The sequence below is a fragment of the Toxorhynchites rutilus genome, chromosome 2, assembly GCF_029784135.1.
Source record: "Toxorhynchites rutilus septentrionalis strain SRP chromosome 2, ASM2978413v1, whole genome shotgun sequence".
Taxonomy (NCBI): Eukaryota; Metazoa; Arthropoda; class Insecta; order Diptera; family Culicidae; genus Toxorhynchites; species Toxorhynchites rutilus.
The window spans coordinates 51,391,911-51,415,544 of NC_073745.1; positions in this window are offsets into that span (position 1 = coordinate 51,391,911).

Genomic DNA, 23,634 nt, shown 5'->3' on the forward strand with positions numbered 1-23,634 from the left:
GGCCTAAGGTGCACAAACAGGCTCTTGGTGACACCATTCATCCGCGCTTTCATGATAAATGAAGAGCTTCACCACAACAGCGACAACATGCTCCAATCGCTGTTCAATTAGAACTGAGTGGATTTCCGAGCGCCGCTCGCTTATATACCGATTGGTGATTTCAATAGCCTATTTTGAAAGCAAATTTAAGACTATTGAAACAAGTTTTTGGATCAGAAAGTAACAAGTATAGAACGCGTAGACATTTTATCTTTCGAATGAAGTGTTTATCATACCATTTCGTTCAGTTGTTTAGGAGCTATTAACATTCAAAATCTCGGTCTCCGGCGTAACGCTTTCGTTTTCGAAACTTTGATTTTACACCCCGGTATAGAAATGAAAGACGTAGTCCTACGTCAAAATCGATTTGAATGCAAACCATCAAAATCGATTCAGAGCTAAAACAATTATTAACGTTAAAATTATTTCATAATTTTAATTTGATTTTCTGATTTGAATACTGAAAGAGGTAATGATTTCAACATCAACAGGATTAGCTACTAGAAAACTAACTAATGTGTAAATGAGTAATGTGTAAAACTCAATTATTCTCATCTCATATTTCCTAGATGATTCCTACAAGTTATTACATTGTTACACTTACAAAATGGTAAAGGACCAGACGGGCCAAACAGAAGAGCCCGGTGGACCGCAGAATGAGCATAATAGAGATGGGCGGGCGCTCACGAGCCGCTTATTTGAGCCGGTTCGTCAGAACGAGCGTACGACCCACGGTTCTTTTCAAATGAACCACGGTTCAAAAAAGAGCCGTGGTTCAAAAAAAGCCGCTTTTCAAAAGAGTCTCGGCTTAAAAAAGAGCCGCGGTTCAAAAGAGTCTCGGCTCAAAAAAGAACCGCGGGTAAAAAAAAGTTTTTTGAAAGAGTTGTAACCTGATCCCCAGGTTCGTTCAATGACACACTGGAAGAGTGAGTCAAGTGCCATAGGAAAACCACATCGCACTCACACAACAGAACAACGGAACATACCACACCTTATATAAAGGTTGTCAGTGGGTATAAGTCCATCTCCATTCTCTCCAGAATACCGGTACTCATTGAGGAAGCTGGTTACTCATCTGGGAGGATATAATATACGAAGAGAGATGGACTCTCTGATTGCTGGAAGACTCAACCACCAGCATGCTGCGCGCACAACAAACGGCTTAGTAGACCGAAGAATCAGCTTTCTTCCATCCTGACTACGCTACGCCATACCATGGAGAGGACCGCCAGACACCAGAGCTCAGCCCAAATCAGCCTACCCGGAGACACTACACAATTTTACATACATAAATACACATACACTGAATAAATATCGTAAGTAGAAATTAGGTCGTGTTCATCATTCTTTGGTACAGCTCATAATTCCTTCTGTGTGGCTTGACTCAGGAATTAGTCGGTGGTTCCCAAGACTTTGAACCTGGACGTTGCCTTATAGAGGGCACTTGGGTCGAGGGACTAGAGCCTTCGCGACGTCCGAACAATTAGTAATTTTTTTTCTCTATCTCATGCGCTTCCGGGCAAGGAGGTGACAGAGTGTCGGCTCAAAAAAGAGCCGCGGTTAAGAAAAGAGCCGCTCAAATGAGCCGGCTCGTTTCAATGAAGGAGCGGCTCTGAGTCGATCACTGAAATGAACCGTTTTGCCCATCTCTAGAGTATAACTGCTTTAGTCGTACTAGATGCATGTATAAGTCATATATTAATCCAAACTAATTCGCAAGCATCTGTAACATCTCATCTTTTGCATGTATATGGCTGTTAGGCGCGTCATATGCCACCCAAAATATGGGATATATGATGCTGTATATGCTACTTATACGGTTTAATGCTTGCTGGGGACATTTCATTAACATTATTCTCATTATAATAAATTGGTTATATCTTGAGAACGGTTGTTTCTAGGAAAAAACATCATGTATGGGTTTTCATGTTGAATCGTATGTAGATTTCAATTTCCAAAATACTTTTCTTGAATGGTTACGATTTCACAAAGTATTGAAACATAAGAAATTTTTAAAAATTCATATCTCCATTTTGGTGAGTCCGACACGGCACCACTATACGTCAAACTTTGTTAAACTAGAAGTGTTTTTAAATACACAAAAAAAATATCGAAAAGGGGTGTTTTGCGATATAACAGTTTTTAATAATAAATGAATTTTTGAGTTAAATTTTTTTACAGTGTATTTAAAATGTTTTTTTTTCCTAATAGCTCGTTGATCAATTTTGTCAAACAACGTATTTTAATCAGATATCTGGATTTTGAGTTACATTTTTTGGAAGAAAGATCATTGATTTTGAACACACCCTTTTAAAAAATCTGTTGTAATTTCAATTGGTTCTATTGTATAACTTCCATCATAACCACCAAGTTTAAAAAAAAATCGGAGAGAGCCGAGTCAACATTTTATGTTTTTTGGCCGATTTGACGTAGAATTTTTCCAAACAAGAACGTTAGAATGATAGCCACATTTCAGTTCTGATCGAAACGTGTTTGAATAAAGTTGTATTTTCGAAAAGTGAGGTTTTATATAAACGTTTGGACTTTGACGCTTAGTAAAATATTCGTTCCGTCAACAGTACTCGGCCTTCACATTCCTTTTCGGTGGCTTCACTCGATCATCTCTAAGGCTGAAGTCTGTCCACGTTAAATTTCGGACACCAAGATGATGCAAATAAAACAAAAATTCACGTAATATAACAAAACCGATTGTTTATTTCAGTAAAATATAGTTCTATTTTAAACAAGGAAAGCTTACTTCGATGTTAATTACGTTGTCTGTAAAATTCACGAACTTTCTAGGGAATATCTGCCATTAGGTTACGTACAGTATCCTCAAATATGCTGGCGGTGGCGCTTTTTCATCTCGTTTTGGAATCATTAAGGCCATTCGCTTTTTTCTTAGTTTCGAATAGTTTTCGCTTAATCAGAGCCCAGTACTTTTCCACTGGGCGAAGTTCTGGACAGTTCGGTGGATTTGCTTATTTGACCTCATGCATTATACCATTCAAAAAAAAAAAAACGCTGGAGAGTCGTGGCTTCTTATGAATGGTAGAAACCGCTTCTGGAGACATTACTTCTCGTAGACATCTTTGTTGATAGTGCCGGTAGAGACGGAAGATTTGGATTTTCGGCCACAACTGCATATGGCCTGCCAAACCAAGTACTTTTTGGGGAATTTAGACTGCTTCTTGATCCAGAAACACTCGGCTACGGCATTTGTTCGCTTTGCAGTATAAAAAGCGAAACCTGGAAGCTGTTTGAAGTCTTCGAGAACAGAAGTTTCATCGTCCATTATGGTGCATGAACATTTTTGCAAAAACTGGATGTAAAGCACTTATCATCACGATTGGGCACTTTTTTCACTTTGTACGCCTCACTCAGTCCATGCCTCTGCTTCACTTTTTGTACATATGATTTTGATTTTCCAACCTTTCAAGCCACATTTCTAACTGAAAGGTTGGGATGTTTCTCAATAATGGCAACCACCATTTGGTCCATCTGTCGGGAGCATACTATTCGATTTGTTCCGCTTCCAACCTTCCGATCCACAGTTAAGCGCTGGTCAAACGATTTGCACACACTAAACACGGTTTCAGCTTTATGGCGGGATCGCGTACCGTTCGCGCAAAATGCGTTTGCGTACTTCCACTTGATTCGCGCCATTTTACCAAACTGAAGAAGAATGTAAACATGTTGGACATCGAATAAAGAGGAGGGTTTCAGCTGTCATGTAAGTGAAATATTTCATTGATTAGTGAAATATTTCATAAACTGCACTGAAAGAAAAGTGTCCGAAATTTAACGTGAACAGGCTTTATTCTCAAACCGTGGTTTAAAATTTTGTATTTGACTCCAGAACCTTATCTTTTTCCCAGCTAATAGTGGACGATGTGTTCTTTCGTATAAACCTCGCCGGTACCAATACACGTGAGGCAGATTTGTGACCCAGATTATTCCGACATCGAGTATGTAGTATGGTTGTGTGAAGTATATATTATCTCTAGACAAAATTTTGAAGAATCCCTCCGGGCCCGACGAAGTAAAAATTTTTGATTGTAATTTTCAAGATTATGTTTTCCTAAAAGCTTTCGATTTTTATGTGCGATTGCCCCGAATGTTTCAATGTCTTGATATCCTTTTCCATTCCTGAAGAAAATATGCCCCAGTATTAGCATCGTAACGTCCGCGAGTAATCGGTTTCCCTTCTTATTAAACATGGGACTGAGCGAAACTTGAATATAAAACGTAAAGATAACCGAATTCGACTCTTTCAAACCAATGAGGCAATGAAAAGAATTGAATGTGAAACAAGAAAAAAAAAGAAATTAAAATGTGATCTATCACAGCAATTCTGTGTCATGCTTGATCTGTTGAGTAAGCAACACAATTTCTCAAAACAACAAATCAATGCGACGCCGGCAGTACAAACCACATTCATAAACATTGAATTCGCACAGGCAAGCGAGAATTGAAGTTCAGCCCTCCACCCAACCCCCGAAACCCGCTCTTATGTTTTAACCCCCTTGGCGCAGTTGAAATGCACATTTCGGTTACGACACATGTTTAGCATCCAAACACAGGCCGGAGCTCGAGATCACACTTTTCGCTTGTTGAGTTTGCTCCCGAGAGTGTATGTCTCGAGCAACATTATTGATGAATAAATAATCTAGAAACTCTTTCTGTCGCCACTGGTATGTTAAGATGTTCTCCTGTCTTTGTGTGTATTGGGGGGATGCTGGGTAGTGAGTGGGTGGCTAAAGGGGGTTTTTGTATACGATGGTACTTATGGTTTAGCTCGCCCATGTTATGCAATTATCTTTTATTCGTTGTCGTCTTTGGCATGCAGAGAACACATCAAACCAAGTGTAAATACATAAAGGAGTTTGGAGAATGTGCTGAGCATCATCGAGAAATGTTCCCGGGTCGTGTGCCAACAAAAGCGAACGGATGCAAGGTTCCTTAGCTTTTGGCAGCCGGAGGATAGCTATTTCCCATGTCAGTAGGGGGCTTTATTTTCCGAAAATGCAACGGACTTGGGTGTGAACACGGATAGATACAATGAATCATGGCAATTGCAACATTTATAACATTGTTCATTTTCGGTTCAAGTCTTTCCCCTAACTGTTGCTCTCATTCAAATTATGAAAGATTCATTCAACATTAGCCATTTTATCTGACTCTTTAAAAGCGATAACATTTATTCATGGGCAAAATGGTTCCAATTGTACAATTCATTAGTCTGCATGCAAAATAATTTTAATTGGCATTTCCTACATCCCAATCCATATCGGAATTGGCTCTTGCTCGGGAGGGCGAATGGACTCCAATGAATGACGCTTTTCCGATGTTCTTTTCAAACAGATGTCCACATCGTCAGCGTTCGATGCCAAGGAACAAAAACACTGCAGTTAGACGGATGAATGGAGAATGCCAAAGGACAATGCAGGTTCGAGATGAGACCAGAGAGCGGAGGCAGTTGAGATTCTGGGATGCTAGATTTAATTACACTCTGGATGAGGAGCGCATATGTTGTATGTTGCAGTGGAGACAAGTGCAAATCAAAGGGATCAGCTTTCTTGTTAACGGATGCTCTTTTGTTCATTGTTGCTGCACACATTCAGAGTTCAGCAATCGTTTGCTATTGTTGCAGGGAATTTATAATAAGTATCCTTCTCTGATGGATGCGAAATTGGAACCAAATGGATGTTGAATTCGACATCCACTGCAGGGGGGAAACCCCCGTTCGTGAACTGGAGAATATTGATTTATTTGTTCCATTTGCTGCTTCCTTCGAGTTTTTATGGTATACTTCTGTTTTGTTGATTATTCGCTCGGAGTAATTCAAATTCACAATTAAATCCATTGCATGAATCCTGTGGGAAAACATATCTCACATTGGTTCTGCTTTATCGTATTGAACTGATCTGATTTATTGTTGAATAATTTTTAGGTTCCATCAAGTCATGAATTTAGCACAACTCGTTCAAAATTTAGAGGGTACATTCTTATAAAGGGCCTGGCCGGGCAAGGGAGTGCTATATGGCAAATATTGTACAGGATATTAAATAAGAAATTTTGACGGTTTATTTGAACCTCTGTGGTTAAACATAGGATCTATAGTGAAAACGTACTTTTTCGTTTATTTCACGCCATCCTCAAAAGCTTCGAGATAAAAATTTGTATCTTACTACGGTGTATCAAGAAAAATTATCAAAACATATTGAAATCTTGAAAAATTTTTGACGTAGGACTACGTCTAACCGGAAGATCTAGGCAAGTAGGAAAAAAATGCAAGATTTGGAACGCTTATAACTCGTGCATTTCTCAATAGATCGCAAAGGTTTTTGCATCAATTGATAGGAAATATATCTACGCATCTATCATAACGAATAACATTTCATTTTTCTTGAGATAAATAATTGAATAATTGTGAAATATCAAGCATTGTCAAAATGTACTATGTGCCCATTTTTGATTGGTCCATTTTGTGCTCCTCAAATCGTACCGACCAAAACGGGCAACCAGAGCAGCAGCGAAATACAATGAAGCACGATTGGAAAGGAAAAAGAAAAAAAAATGAACGAATCATTGTTCGCAGTCTCACACATGCGTAATTCTCAGCTTAAAAATCCCCGCTCCGCTGCCGTAACGATCATTCTCATCGAACTCGTACACCACATCGTTTCGCATCACATCAACAAACCAACACAAGCAGCCATGTCTGGACATGACAAAGGAAGAAAAGTGAAGGGAAAGGCAAAATCCCGCTCGAACCGTGTTGGTCTGCAATTCCCCGTAGGTGTATTCGCCAATTGCTCCGCAAGGGTAGCTAGGCCGAGCGCGTTAGTACCAATGCACCAGGCCACCTAGTCGGCGTTATATAGTTTCGGCCGCCGAAGTGATCGAGTTAGCTGGCAAAGCTGCTCGCGACGGTAAGAAAACCCACATTCAGAACAGACCACATTCGGTTCGGTGGACATCAAGACAACAACAGGCAGTTGCAGCGAGTGGCAAACGCAATCGCAAAACGGCAGCAAATAGCAGAAGAAAAATTTTTGTTCTTTATACAAACTGCTTTGGTGGCAAATCCAGAACAAGGCGGCATCGATGGCGTTCGAAATGGTACCGAAACCACGAGACAATGCGACATATTTAGTTGGACATTTTTAAAAACATAGAGTTCGGGGTCCAAATTATGACCCCACATTGAAAGTCGACACTGTACCACTGTCATCGCAAATGTTCAATTACAGGTTAAAATCGCCTCCAATGCGACACAATGCTTCGACACGTCGTATTAACACTTTCGACGCCCCGTCACCCAGATATGGGTGACACTTTCCTCGCTCGAATTAAGTAGGATTTTTAGAAGGTATTTGATAGAATAGGCACCTAAATGTAACTATAGGATATGAAGAAAAATAATAAAATCATAACCATAATATTATACTGTTTATACTATACTTTTTATTAATTTATAGTACGGATGGTTTGTACTGCAGTTTTTTGCAAAACCCCTATACTATGACTTTGGCATGTGTTATTGTCATCAATTCGTCTTCAATTGAAAACAAACATTGCTAGATCATGTAAAAGTTGTTTATAAACTAAGTTTGATCTTCATTTAATAATTTAATCGCAAGTTGGGCTTTGCAAGAAACTCAAAAACGTCGCGTTGGGCGTCGAACGTGTTAAATATAATTTACTGTACAACATGTCACAAGCTGGATGGGAAGAAATTTTCCAACTGTGAAAGCTGTGGCGAGTGGCGAACGCAATAGCTAAACAGGAAGGTTTAACCGAACAAGATGGGAATATCGAGTGATAACAAAAACACAACACCAAAGGTTCTTTTCAGAACCATCAACATATTCATAAAGAGTAAACAGTAAACTAATCCATTTTTCAGGTAGATAGGTAGGTATTCACGTGGGAGAAGAAAATAAAACAATATATTTAAAATATATATTTAGCAAAAGCTGTCCCCTTTGTATAGTCCTACGTCACTCCGGTTATGTCCCTGACATTACCCACTCATCTTTTTTTTTGAGATTTAGAGATTCAGTACTACTCTAATTCATATTCGAATGTGTTCCTACGGCTTTTCTAGATATGTGTGATTTTTTTTCAGATTTTCAAAAAATCAAATCTAAAAATCAAAAATTTAAGTACTAACAAAATTTTGAAATTCTGATTTTTTTTGTGATTTAGAGACTCAGTACTACTCTTATTCATATTTAAATGTGTTTCTACGGCTTTTCGAGATATGTGTGTTTTTTTCAGTGTTGCGTGGTACAAAAAAAATTTTATTTTTATTTTTAAAGAGTCTGGCTGGGTAAGGGAGTAAAAAGTCCCCCAATCCAAATCATCAGCTGTGAGGAAAATATTGTATAGGATACTAAGTAAAACATTTTGGTAGTAGTACCATGTATTTGAGTCCTTATATGGTACACCATAGGATCTATGGTGAAAAATGCTTTTTTTCGTTGTTTTCACGCCATTCTCAATAGCTTTGAGACAAAAATATGAAAAAATGCTGAAAGTACTTACTTACGTACTCTTACTTAGGTGTATCGATCAATATTTTCAAACAATTTTTTCATCAGAAAATCAAACACATAAAAAATTAGAAATTAATTTTTATTTAAATTTCATATTAATTTTCATTTAAATTTAATTTTTTTTTATTTTGATATTCAGTACTACTCTAGTTTGTATTCAAATTTCTTCTTACGTCTATATTAGGTAGGGGAGAGGGAGGCAAGTTGGTGACGTTAAGCTTTGGCGAGCCCTGGATCTTGGAATTATTTTTTTTAATGTTGATGCTGATTCATATTGCCTGAAGTGTTTTCTATCATATTATCTATTGGATGGGCAAAAAAACTAAAAAACTTGTCCACCCAAAAACCTTGCGCACAAAGCGTCGAATTCGCCATCTTGCCTCCACGTGGAGGCAAGATAGCGAGTGCCTGGAGGCAAGTTGGCGAATATGGTTTGGTCACCTAAAAAACAACGAAATTATGAGCCTTCATTAACATTTCAACCCATGTCCGTCCAGAGCATGTTCCTTTGAAAGGGTGCTCTATGCCATTTTTAACCGCAAACGAATAGGCAATTCTTCGAAGCTGGAACTGAATGTGACTTTAAAGCGGCCTTTATTGGACGACGTATCCTGAAATTGATACAGATTTAATATTTCTTGCATAAAGAACATGGAAACGCAAATGCTGAATTGAAAATCTATCCTCCATGTCTGGACATTTTCGTCGATAGCGTCTCAAAGTTGGTTCTGGCACACCGAACTGTTTTGAGGCACCCAGAACAGACGAACCTTCTTCTATAGCTTTCATAGCATTCTCCAAACTGGTGTCCGACCAACATTGGTCTCTTTTTCGCTTATAAGTTCTAACCATCTGCAATAAAAAAACTAAAAATTAACATAATGTTGTAGTTCGCCAACTTGCCCCCAAGCGACTTTTTCAATAAAAAAATTTAGCTGAAAACAATTCATGATTGGAACTCGCCGGAAACAAACAGATTATATACAATAGAGTACCTTTATTATTTATAAAATTATTTTGACATTTTAACTTTCCTCATAAAGTGGATAATGAAATTTGAAAAAAACGGAAAAAATAACAAAATCACGATTTTTCACTTTTTCGTGATAACGTTTTCGGCAGAGTTATCGAGTACAAAGTTTGGCCTTGTTATGATGCATCTTCAGTAAAAAGTAGGTGGTGCTACCTGCATTACAACAGGTCAAATTACCGATTCGTCATCTTGCCTCCCTCTTCACTATTAAGAAAAATTATCAAAAAAAAAATTTCATCAAAAATTTAAGTACTAAAAAAAGATTGAAATTGATTTTGATTTTTTTTTTGTTATTTTGAGATTCAGTACTACTCTAGTTTGTATTCAAATTTCTTCCTACGTCTATTTAAGGTATGTGTGATTTTTTTTCGGAACTTTTAGTGTTTTTTGCGGTACAAAAAAAATATATATATTTTCAGGCATTTCGAAATTTTGAAAAAAAAAAAAAATTACTTTGAGACTCAATTTTACTCTAATTTTTATTTAAATGCGTTGTCGTTTTTTTCCACATGTAGCGTAATTTTTTCTTGAATTTGTTAGAGAATTGCGCGAAAAAAAGGGTTTTCTTGGCCTTTGGGCATTTTTAATTTATTTTGAATTTGGAGACCCATTATTGCTCTAATATTTTTTAAATTATGATTTTCATATGTCTAAATTTTGTCGGTATATTTAGAGCATTGCGCTGTACAAAGATTTGTTTTCTCGTATCTTAAAATATATGAGATTATCTTTACATTAGATTTAGATGGTTTACCAAATTCACAGGAGTCAGCAGTACGATAGAGCTCTGTGAGAAAAAAGTAAAGTCCTTGTGGAAAGACCATTCGGATTTAATGAGAAGAACACTTAAAAAATCCGAATCATTTTTATTTTTTTATTTTAATCTTACAATTGAAAACCACGAATACAATAAAATAATCGATTTCAAGAAAATAAAAATAATAATGCAGACGATGAAGAAAATTAATTTCGTGTCTCGCAATGCTCTTAAAAATTCAGGAAAAATTACGCTACATGTGAAAAAAAGACACATACGAATGCATTTAAATGAAAATTAGAGCAGAAGTGGGTCTCAAAGTAATTTTTGACGTAGGACTACGTCTAACCGGAAGATATAGGGGGTGAAATGGAAATCTAGGCACTGAACAAGTAGGAAAAAATGCAAGATTTGGAACGCTTATAACTCGAGCATTTCTCAATAGATCGCAAAGGTTTTTGCATCAATTGATAGGAAATATATCTACGGGTCTATCATAACGAATAACATTTCATTTTTCTTGAGATAAATAATTGAATAATTGTGAAATATCAATCATTGTCCAAATGCACTATGTGCCCATTTTTGATTGGTCCATTTTGTGCTCCTTAAATCGTACCGACCGAAACGGGCAACCAGAGCAGCAGCGAAATAGAATGAAGCACGCTTGGAAAGGAAAAAGAAAAAAATGAACGAAACATTGGTCGCAGTCTCACACATGCGTAATTCTCGAGCCAGCCAGTCAGCTTAAAAATCCCCGCTCCGCTACCGTAACGATCATTCTCATCCAAACCGTACACCACATCGTTTCGCATCACATCACATCAACAAACCAACACAAGCAGCCATGGTTGGATATGGCAAAGGAGGAAAAGTGAAGATAAGCGAGTTTCAGCGAGTGTCGAGTGGCAAACGCAATCGCAAAACGGCATTAGGTAGCAAAAGAAAAAAGTTTGTTCTTTATACAAACTGCTTTGGTGGCAAATCCAGAACAAGGCGGCATCAAGGGCGTTCGAAATGGTTTTTTTCAAAACCACGAGTACTAAGTTTTCTAAATTGGAACCATTCCATAAAATAAGGCGCTTTTCAGGGCCATTAAACCTTCCAAAAAAGAGTTTAGGAAATACAGTTCAATGCTTTCTAAAACATTATCCAAAATAATAATAAAACACAAATTGATGTTTTCATAATTTGTTTGCCAGGATCTGATGAGTATGTGAATTTGGCAGTTGTTCTGAGCTTATTGATAGTTGGGGACTTTCCTGATTATTCAATTTTCACCAATTCTTAAATTGTTTCCAGATTGAAAGTACAGTAATTTACAATTAGCTCGAAATTTAGCTAATTGGACGGACATGTAATGCGACATATTTAGTTGAACATTTTTGTAAACATAGAGATCCAAATTATGACCCCACATTGAAAGTCGACACTGTACCACTGTCATCGCAAATGTTCATTTACAGGTTAAAATCGCCTCCAATGCGACACTAAGAGGCGCTTCGGCACGTCGCATTAAATGTAATTTACTGTACAACATGTCACAAATCTGGATGGGAAGAAATTTTCCAACTGTGAAAGCTGTGGCGAGTGGCAAATGCAATCGCTAAACAGAAAGGTTTAGCCGAACAAGATGGGGATATCGAGTGATAACAAAACAATAAACTCTTTACATTGAAGATAATTTTGTGATCCTGAAAAGGACCCTTTTTAGCCTGCATGTGAATCCAACGAGCGAACAAATCGTAATGAATATATTTTTCTACCATCGCTGCCTTTTAACGCTCTTTCGTTCGTCTCGTTGGACTCGCCCCTTTGGCTGAGTCTGCCGATTTGTCTCTATCCTGTGACCGTGTACCCCTAAAGTACAAAATGCGCGAATCCGCTGAAAAATATCTCATTCTCTTTCAAACCGTAAATCAGTGTGGTTGTATGGCATCGTTTCACATCACATCGCATCAACGGATTGGTGCCGGAACACCAGTATACCTAATAGCGGTTATAGAATTTCGGCCGCCGGAGTGCTCGAGTTGGCTTGCAAAGCTGCTCACGACAATGAGAAAACCCGCCTACAGAACAGTGAAAAATTTCTCTTTTGAAAGAAAAATTTTAACGCTTTCGCGTGAGTTCTGTTACAATACTAAAAAATTTATTCAAAAGTTTCACAATATATACATGGTTCCTTAAACTAAGATTGACGAGGAACATCTCCTCTCTCTCTCTTGAAAACCGATAACATATCGGTTTCGTTTAGATCATCTACCTTCCTTGTCCCTTCTTCTAGCGTATGGTAACGTGCAGTCTGAGACGGCTGCACTACCCTAAGAAAATACCTTAAGTTTATAGCACCTCGTCGGTGCGCCTATCTTATTCTTGGATTTCCCCTTTCCATCCTTCGCTCTAAATAACATCCTTTTATTTTATTACACCCTGCTGGTGTATCTGGCTGAGCGCAGCTAGGGATGGAAAAGGGTAATAAAAATGCATCCTAAATGATGCATGCATTAAATTGTTTACCGGACGCTATTTAAATATTCGTCCATTCTGAATTTATGACCGGCAATAATTTCGAACTACAAGCTTTTTCTAGCCTAACAAAACACTTGAGCTCTTACATCTTTTAATTGCCTTACATTGGTCCTTTCTAAACGTTTCTATACCTCGCTTGGAGGTCTTTTCTAAATATAATCTCAAATATTGCTTATCTTATGGATCTGTAACTCGATCCGCGATAAGCCTCAGCTGTCCGTAACATTCCGGACTCCGTAAATCTACTACATAGATTTACCAAATTCTTCAGTATTATCATTCTTTTCTACATTTTAATTTAAATTTTTGATAGTCGTTCTACATGTTCTAAATCATATACATTTGCTTGAACATATTTCCATCTGTAGCTGTATCGCTTTATTCTGTGTTTTATTGTGTGATTTGATTTCACTCACATTATTATCTTTTCCTTACACTTACACTTACAAGTTTATACTAGAAAACATAACTTATTATTTGTTTTATTAATAATAGTATTTTTTGTTTCATTTTTATTCTGCATACAGTTATGCAAACTAATCGTAAACATTCGTAAATTTCGAATAATTGCTCTCACTAGTAATTTGATATAACCGTTAATTATATAAACTAACTTCAAGTTTCTTTTTGGAAAATTATTCATTGAGGTTCAGTGTTATATAATATTTTCCATTAAAGGAAATGCAAATTACATTTTCTTTTCTCTTATAAGATTTTCTTTCATCAAACACAACGTTCCATTTTAATGCTAAGTTATCTCGTTGCCAAGAAAGGAATCTTGAATCCAACATCCCTTTGCTAGTTGTCTTGTTACATTGCTGATATTGTTTTTCTCAAAACATCCTTTTGAAATAATTAGTCAATGTGCTAATCTTTTGGTAGTACAATTACCGTTCCTTCAGCAAGTATTAACATTAAAGTTTGTCTCTGAATACTAAATCCAATTTTAAAGCCTCAGTTCTCATGTAACTGTTCCGACTAATCATATAATACGACTGATCGTAGCTCACATAAACTTTTTCAAGTCGTTTTCTTTATGCATGCAACTCATGCTCTCATAGTGTGATATACTTTGAAATACATTTAAAAATTTCATTCAATTTTTTTTCCTGTTACTTGTATTCAAATAACTCATAATGTCATCTACATTGTATAGTTAACCATCTCCAATCTTTCCCTCAGTTAAGACTGGAAGCTATGCTTTTAATATTCATTTGAATAATGCATTGATCATATTCTCAGCAACTCACATGCTGAGCTTCGCAAACCACTTGTTTAAAAAATCTTTCTTCAGCATCTCACATGCTGTATTTCATCAACCGACTTACTGGTGATGTTGTTACTCTCAGCAATCCACTTGCTGAGTTTTAAGCAATTCACTTGCTTAAAAAAGAAACTTTTGGTTTTGACCCCTTCAGCAAATCACTTGCTGAAGGTTAAGCAATCCTCTTGCTAACAAATCAGTCTTCCAAATTCTTCATAGCTGTATTTTTAATTTTTTCTACCATCAACTAATTTACAGTTGATATCGCTCCTTTCAGCAATTCACTTACTGAGCTTTGAGCCAATCATTCGTATAGAAACTGGCTTCAGCATATCACTTGCTGCGCCATAATTTTTTCTTTAGTGGTCAATGTATATTTTTCAGCAGAATACTTGCTATACTTTTAACCCATCAGAGTAATGTTTTTAGCATTCCAAATGCTTGACGCTTGACCAGACAGTCTCTTCTTTTTTGCTCTAATTGATATTTTGGACCTTACAAGTTATCATTTTATTGGGTCCATTTTATAACGAAACAATTGTATCTTAAATTGTATTAAAGTCTTTCAGCAGCTCACTTGCTGAACTTCAAGCAAATCATTTGCCTAAAAATATTTTCTAATTAATTCAGTTAACAGTTTTGTTAAATTTCCATTTTAAGATTTTCGTCTTTATATTTTATCAAGCTTAAGATTTTCTATACTTTATATAGATATAAAGAATATCAACATATTACAAACGTTGAAAAACAAACTTTCCAACCTCTATATTAGAGAGTTTATAGTTTTGATCTACGGTAATAATTTCCCTATCTGGGCCATAATTTTGCAAATTGCGGAAACATATAATGAAAGAATCCGAACTTATATCTTGCGCTAACTCAAGATGTATTGCTCTCGTTGTCATACAGGTAAATAGACGCCCCTAATACTTAGGAAACAGTCTTCTAAAGATTTGAAAGTTATTCAGAGCCATAATTTTTCAATTATAAGTAGTCCTATTTTATACGAATCTATGGCTTTTAACTATAACGATCGCATTATTTTATATGTGTTGCCCTATGACTAAATATTGTCAACATGTCACAAATTTTGCAAAATAGAATATTCATCATATTTCGTTAATGATGGTACAATAGTGTAACTCGCGGTTACAGAGTGGAAGTCGTTTTTGATACGACGTCGAGGATACTGGTAATCTGGGGTACAGTATTTATCGAGATTTCCAATACTATAATTATCGACTGAATATGATTTTCTATTGTGGGAATTATTTCTCCTTGGAAGAAATGAAGATTCATTTATAAACAATTCCTTTGGTGTTATTTCTGGCGCTACCTTCCTCGGAGGCTCAATAACACAAATCTCTATATTTGTTGAGTTTTCAAATTGTATGTTAGCATCTTGTGATGAATCATCCATCTTGATGATAACACTTTTGGTTTTACATTGGCTCCCAATTTTTGGGATGAACTTTGCACTTCTAAGGAATTTTTTAAAACCTTCACGCCAGGCTTTCGTCTTCAAATAAAATTTTGCTAATATTTTTGTTCTATTTCTGAGGACTACTTCCTCTACTGCTACAGGTGGTTCTATTTCTTCAAACCGTTTTTCAGTTGGGTATTTTATTTTCTGTTCAACAATCAGTGTTGCAACAGAATTCTTAATTAATCCAGTAGCTGGCCTTTCCCATTCTGGATCTTGAAGGTTGATAGATAGTTTTTCTATCTTAAAATTTTTAGCGTTTCCATTATTGGAATCCGCTATTTCTTTATTTGCAGATATCTCATCCGCCCTGACTTCATGCATCACGCATGGTTTTTTCTTTTCCGCCATAATTCCTCTTTCTGTGGAGGTTTTCGTATTTTCTTCTATCACAGCCCATACATCTGTGATGATACCCGTTTTGCCTATTGCGGGCAAACTATTCTCATAATCAGATTCGCGTTTTGCGACTGATATGGTTTTAAATGGCTCTTTCCTCACTGGGAATGAGCAGCCATCTTCACCGCTCTGAGGACTAACATCTCCTAGTTTTTCATTCATTTCAACTTGTATCACTTCAAGTTTGTCTTCATCATCTGAATCTTCTGACTCAGATGAATTGTCATTTTTCCTCCTCATATACCTAGCCAACTTAGGGTTCCACGGAGGAGGTGCAATTAATCTGGTTACTTTAGATGATTCAAATACTTTGTCATCTGAATCATTACCTTTCCTCCTGCAATCAACTAGATCAGGATTCCAAGGAGGAGGCATTTTTAATTGATGGCATTCCTCTGAGTTTCTAAACTCAGATTCAGAATTGCCATTTACTCGCCTATGCAATTCACTAATTACCCTAAATGGAGGCGGCTTGGTTGGCATATCCTCCTTATAATAATTTCCCCACCCACTAGGATATATGCTAGTAGCGAGTATTCCTATTAAGTCACTTATTCGCACTTTCTTCGAATAATTATATTCTAGATCTGTGCATTTGACACAGATCCACCGATCACCCGTTAGAGGGGCTTGCTTTAGATTAGTGCAACTCAAGTGGAACCATCGCTCACACTCGCAACAATAAATCATCTGTTCCTCATCAGACTCGTGACATAGGTGACAGTGACCCTTCACATTACGTGTGAAGTATTTAGTGGTAATCATCTTGTATGTGTTTTCCATATTCCTACTAATTTTATTGTTTATATTTTAATGTTGGCTCACTTGACCGTACGAATTTATTCCTTTATCATTTCTTTGCTCTCTTGGCCCCTATTTTAAAACTCCCATGGTTGCTATCGCAACCCCTATAATTCTTAATATAGATTAATTCTATACCTGTTTTTCGATTAACTCATCTGGTGCTGGGATACTACTGCTGCTGCTGGTGCCGACTGGTTCTTGAGTGGTCCAAACCTTCTGGCTCGGATTGTTCTTGTCACTTCTGATAGTGCCAATGCTGGTGCTGCTGCATCTAATGCCACCGCTTGCTTCTGGTTCCGCTGGTTGACAGTTCCTGGTATCTCTAGCGATGGTCTCTCCGATTGTGCCGAGGATACTGCTGCTACCTCTTGCTTCTAACTCCACGACCACGTGCTGCTGCGGCAGTTGGTCATATTTATAATAACTGCCTTCTGGTACTTGAATTAACATATATTTATGTGTGTATATAGCATCCACTGCTTTAGTAAAGTTCGCGAAACGAATACACTCTTTAGGCATCCACTGCCTTAGGAAAGTTCGCGAAAAGAATACACTCTTTAGGCATCCACTGCCTTAGGAAAGTTCGCGAAAATAATACACTCTTTAGGCATCCACTGCCTTAGGAAAGTTCGCGAAAATAATACACTCTTTAGGCATCCACTGCCTTAGGAAAGTTCGTGAAAATAATACACTCTTTAGGCATCCACTGCCTTAGGAAAGTTCGTGAAAATAATACACTCTTTAGGCATCCACTGCCTTAGGAAAGTTCGCGAAAATAATACACTCTTTAGGCATCCACTGCCTTAGGAAAGTTCGTGAAAATAATACACTCTTTAGGCATCCACTGCCTTAGGAAAATTCGCGAAAATAATACACTCTTTAGGCATCCACTGCCTTTAGGAAAGTTCGCGAAAATAATACACTCTTTAGGCATCCACTGCCTTAGGAAAATTCGCGAAAATAATAAACTCTTTAGGCATCCACTGCCTTAGGAAAGTTCGTGAAAATAATACACTCTTTAGGCATCCACTGCCTTAGGAAAATTCGCGAAAATAATACACTCTTTAGGCATCCACTGCCTTTAGGAAAGTTCGCGAAAATAATACACTCTTTAGGCATCCACTGCCTTAGGAAAATTCGCGAAAATAATAAACTCTTTAGGCATCCACTGCCTTAGGAAAATTCGCGAAACGAATACACTTTTTAGGCATCCACTGCCTTTTGATAAAATTCACGAAAGAAATGCACTTTTTAGGCATCCACTGCCTTTGAGAATTCACAAATTCACACTTCTCGCATTCACTGCTGAGAAGATTTCACGAACATCACCTCTGGCATCCACTGCCGAGAAGAGTTCGCAAATTAACACATTTTGTACTTAAATAAAAGGAAAAACTTGCTCCTCTCTGGAGCCACCATGAAAAATTTCTCTTTTGAAAGAAAAATTTTAACGCTTTCGCGTGAGTTCTGTTACAATACTAAAAAATTTATTCAAAAGTTTCACAATATATACATGGTTCCTTAAACTAAGATTGACGAGGAACATCTCCTCTCTCTCTCTTGAAAACCGATAACATATCGGTTTCGTTTAGATCATCTACCTTCCTTGTCCCTTCTTCTAGCGTATGGTAACGTGCAGTCTGAGACGGCTGCACTACCCTAAGAAAATACCTTAAGTTTATAGCACCTCGTCGGTGCGCCTATCTTATTCTTGGATTTCCCCTTTCCATCCTTCGCTCTAAATAACATCCTTTTATTTTATTACACCCTGCTGGTGTATCTGGCTGAGCGCAGCTAGGGATGGAAAAGGGTAATAAAAATGCATCCTAAATGATGCATGCATTAAATTGTTTACCGGACGCTATTTAAATATTCGTCCATTCTGAATTTATGACCGGCAATAATTTCGAACTACAAGCTTTTTCTAGCCTAACAAAACACTTGAGCTCTTACATCTTTTAATTGCCTTACATTGGTCCTTTCTAAACGTTTCTATACCTCGCTTGGAGGTCTTTTCTAAATATAATCTCAAATATTGCTTATCTTATGGATCTGTAACTCGATCCGCGATAAGCCTCAGCTGTCCGTAACAAACAGAGTACATTCGGTTCGGTGGCAACAACTGGTCTCAGCGAGTGGCAGACGCAATCGCAAAACGGCAGCAGGTAGAAGAAGGAAAAAGTTTATTTATACAGACTGCTTTGGTGGCAAAACCAGCCACCGTAAAACACGGCGCTTTTCAGGGCCATTAAACCTTTCAAAGAAGAGTAATTAAAAGTTTTCCACAATACCAATGCATTTCAAAGTGACATAATATGACATATATTATAAACTGATTTATTTTGTTTATGCTTGTTCTTGAACTTATTGGTGGTTGGGGTCTTTTCACAAATCCATGCATGGTTTCCGAATTAAAAGTGGCTTCAAATTACAACACATTGTATGCAAGATGGTATTGACGAATCTTCTCGGTAGTAAGATCTGCTTTATTTGGTTGATAACTGATGTTGAAAATTGACTGACGTTACATCTGCATTGTATAGAAACATAACTAAGGAGCAACATGATGAGCTATGTATTTCCTGCTGCTCTGTTCTTATTTTAAAGGACTTTAATCCTGTGTTAATTTACTATTGGTCTTTCAGAACGCTTATAGCTCGTTTAATTCTCGACAGATCGTAGTGTGCGTCTCCAAAACCTCAGTTCTTTTTCATTTCTATTTACTTTGTTTGCGGAGATACAAATCTTACAATTCATTCGTCTCCGAAACCACAGTTTAAGGTACGGTAATGTGCTCAATAGTGAAATATATGATAGTGAATGAGCTGATGACCACCTATGCATTCCCTATCACAGCCATCATTTTGATTGTACGATATGTGCATACGCCAAAAGATGTCCGGCGTTGAACATTTAATAAGTATAAAGCCTTCAGAAAAAAATCAAGAATCAACTATGAGATAGTGAGAAAAAATTGAGAAAGTTTGTAAAAAAAAAGCAAAAACACAACACAAATGGTTCTTTTCAGAAACCCCAACATGTTCATAAAGAGTAAACAGTAAACTAATCCATTTTGCAGGTAGATAGGTGGGTATTACAACAATATATTTAAAAAATATATTTAGCAAAAGCTGTCCCCTTTGTATAGTCCTACGTCACTCCGGTTATGTCCCCGACATTACCCACCCGTCTTTTTTTTTTTCAAAATTTTGAAATGTCAGAAAGTATATAATTTTTTTTTGTACTGCGTATTTAATTTTTTATTATTATTCGATTTTTTGATGAAAAAAAATGGGTGGGTTATATCTATGATATAACCGCAAGGTTGACGTGGGACTACCTTAGCTTAGCAATCATTTGTTTGTGTAGATTGACTTTTTGATTGAATGAAACAATTTCCGAATTTAATATATTCAGTTGTGAGTAAAAAGATTGAATAAATGCCATATAAGGTCAATTCGTGCATTGTGATAGATTATGTTCTTCGTTATAAGTAAATTTAATGACATTTCTTTTACGTTACGACAAAATATGTGAACGGAACAATTATCAAACGATTATTTTTACATTTTTACATTTTTACATTTACATTTTTTACATTTCCCTCTAAAGGTTGCATCTCTCAAGTGTACGTACTTCTTGAACCGCGAATTCACTTGATTTGATGAATTTCAGGCACTCAGTTTCGATTTTGATATGTACGTCGAACGCATATTGTTTAATCATCGTTTGACAACGGAGAAGGAAAATCAAAAACAGAATCCGAGAGTATTGGGTACATCCCATTCTCAGTGATTCGCACGGCATGTATGTCGGATTCCAAAATTGAAAGCGAATTGAATTATCGATCAATAAACAATCGTCGTATGGTCAAAACTAGCCAGTACTGATTAAACAGACGGCCGATAGTTTGCCGACAAAACAGTTTGAATGCGGTTTGCCGATACTGAATCGGTGAAGTGTGCGCATATGCATGTCGCTTTGTACTGATTAAGTCGGCCAGTCAAACTATCGGCCAACAAAAGCCTGCAGTCTGCAGGGGCTTTTAGGGAAACACATTTCAATCGGAACAAAAAAAAAACCCCGACTTGCATGAATTTTCAATGCCAATTTCCTCACGCTCCATGAATTTGAAGTCTGTGTTAAGGAAATATATTCCAGCCAGAACAAAAATACTCCTGACTTATAATGCCAGTTTCCCCACGCTCCTTTGAATTCAAGTCTACGTTAAGGAAACACATTAGAGTCGCAACAAAAATGCCCACGACTTACATGTATTCGCAATGCCAATTTCCCCACGCTCCATTGATTTCAAGTCTACGTTAAGGAAACACATTAGAGTCGCAACAAAAATGCCCACGACTTACATGTATTCGCAATGCCAATTTCCCCACGCTCCATGGATTTAAAGTCCGTGTTAGGGAAACACATTTCAGTCAGAACAAAAAGACCCCCGACTTTCATGTATTGGCAATGCCGATTTCTCCAAGGCTGCTTGGTTTTGAAGTCTGTGTTAGGTAACACATTTCGATGAGAACAAAAGTCCCCATACTTTCATGTATTTGCCATGCCGATTTCCCCAATGCTGCTTGATTTTGATGGCTGTGTTGGGGAAACCGTCAATCGGGCCAATCAAAGCGAGGTAGTTAGGGCGTTTATATAACGCTTAACGTTTTACAGTAACTCAATTGATTATCTAATGAAAAATAACATTTTATTAATTGCGATAGATGCGTAGAAATATTCCCTATCAGTTGATGCAAACATCTTTCCGATCCAGTAAGAAATGCTCGAGTTATAAGCATTCGGAATCTTTCATTTTTTCTTGCATGTTCTGTGTTTAGGTTTTCATTTTACCCCCCATATACTCCGGTTAGACGTAGTCCCACGTCAAAATAGTTTGAACATATTTATCGATACACCTTGGTAAGATGTATGTTCAGTATTTTTCATATTTTTGTCTCAAAGCTTTTGAGAATGGCGTAAAAAGACGAAAAGGTGCATTGGTGCAGATCCTATGGTGTACCATATAAGGACTAAAATGTAGAGTACTACTGCCAAAATGTTTTATTTAGTACCCTATACAATATTTTTCATACAGCTGGTGTTTTGGTTTGGGGGACCTTTGGAAATATAAAACAAATATTTTTTTTAACCGCGCAACACTGAAAAAAATCACACATATCTAGAAAAGCCGTAGAAACACATTTAAATATGAATTAGAGTAGTACTGAGTCTCACAAAAAAAAAATCACAAAAAAAAAATCAAAATTTGAATATTTTTTTAGTACTTAAATTTTTGATGAAATTTTTTTTTGAAAATTTTTCTTGATAAACCGTGGTAAGATGCACATTCAGTATATTTTTTAAATTTTTATCTCAAAGCTTTTGAGGATGGCGTGATATAAACGAAAAAGCACGTTTTTCACTATAGATACTATGTTAAATTACATAGGGGTTCAAATAAACCGCCAAAAATTCTTATTTAATATCCTATATAATATTTACCATACAGCTTCCTTACCCGGCCAGGCCCTATGTAGTTTGTTAGTTTCAACACAGCTTACACATATATTACACATATATTGATGCCGGCAAGGATGATATGAAAGAGTAGCGCGTCTGAGATTTAAGGCTAACCTTAGGCATAATTGAGTGTAACCATCGGATAATTTTGTCTCCGTTTCATCAACGCTGTCATCCTGTCATCAAATCTGGTGGGGTGCCCATCCAGGAGACCTCATTCAGTTGTACAAAACAACGATATTGTCAGTGTTAGAATATGGCAGTTTTTGCTTCCGATCAGCTGCCAGGATTCATATTCTCAAGCTGGAGAGAATACAATATCGTTGCTTGCGTATAGCCATGGGGTGTTTGCATTCGACACATACGATGAGTCTCGAAGTTTTGGCAGGAGTACCCCCGCTTACTCTTCGGTTCACAGAATTATCCTACAGATTTCTCATCCGTTGCAAGATCATGAATCCATTGGTGATTGATAACTTCGAAAATCTACTCCAGCTGACTCCTCAGTCAAGTTTTATGTCTTTATACCATGAGTACCTTACCCACGACGTGCACCCTTCACCATGCATCTCCAACCAAGTTTGTTTCCCATACTTTTGCAATTCCTCTGTTATTTTTGATCTGTCCATGCGACAAAAAATCCATGGAATACCAGATCACCTACGCTCCAATGTTATTCCGTCGATATTTTCGGCAGAATATGGGAAAGTTAGATCTGATAAAATGTTCTTTACTGACGGTTCATTCATAAACGGGTCCACTGGCTTCGGCATCTTCAATGAAAATTCCAGTGCCTCTTTCAAACTCAAAGATTCTTGTTCCGTGTATGTCGCAGAAATGGGTGCGATATACTATGCTCTAGGGATCATTGAAACACTGCCCATCGACCATTATTTTATTTTTTCAGACAGTCTCAGCTCAATAGAGGCAATCCGCTCAATGAAAGTTGATAAACGCTCATCTTATTTCCTAACAAGAATAAGACATCTATTGAGTGTTTTGGTCGAAAAATTATTCAAGATTACCTTAGCATGGGTTCCCTCTCATTGCTCGATTCCGGGGAATGAGAAAGCGGACTCGCTAGCTAAGGTGGGCGCTTCAGAAGGCACACTTTTTGAAAGGCAAATTGCCTATAATGAATTTTTTCACATTCCTCGTCAGGACACACTCGTTAGTTGGCAGCGCATGTGGAGTGAAGATGAGTTCGGTCGTTGGTTACACACGATTATCCCTAAG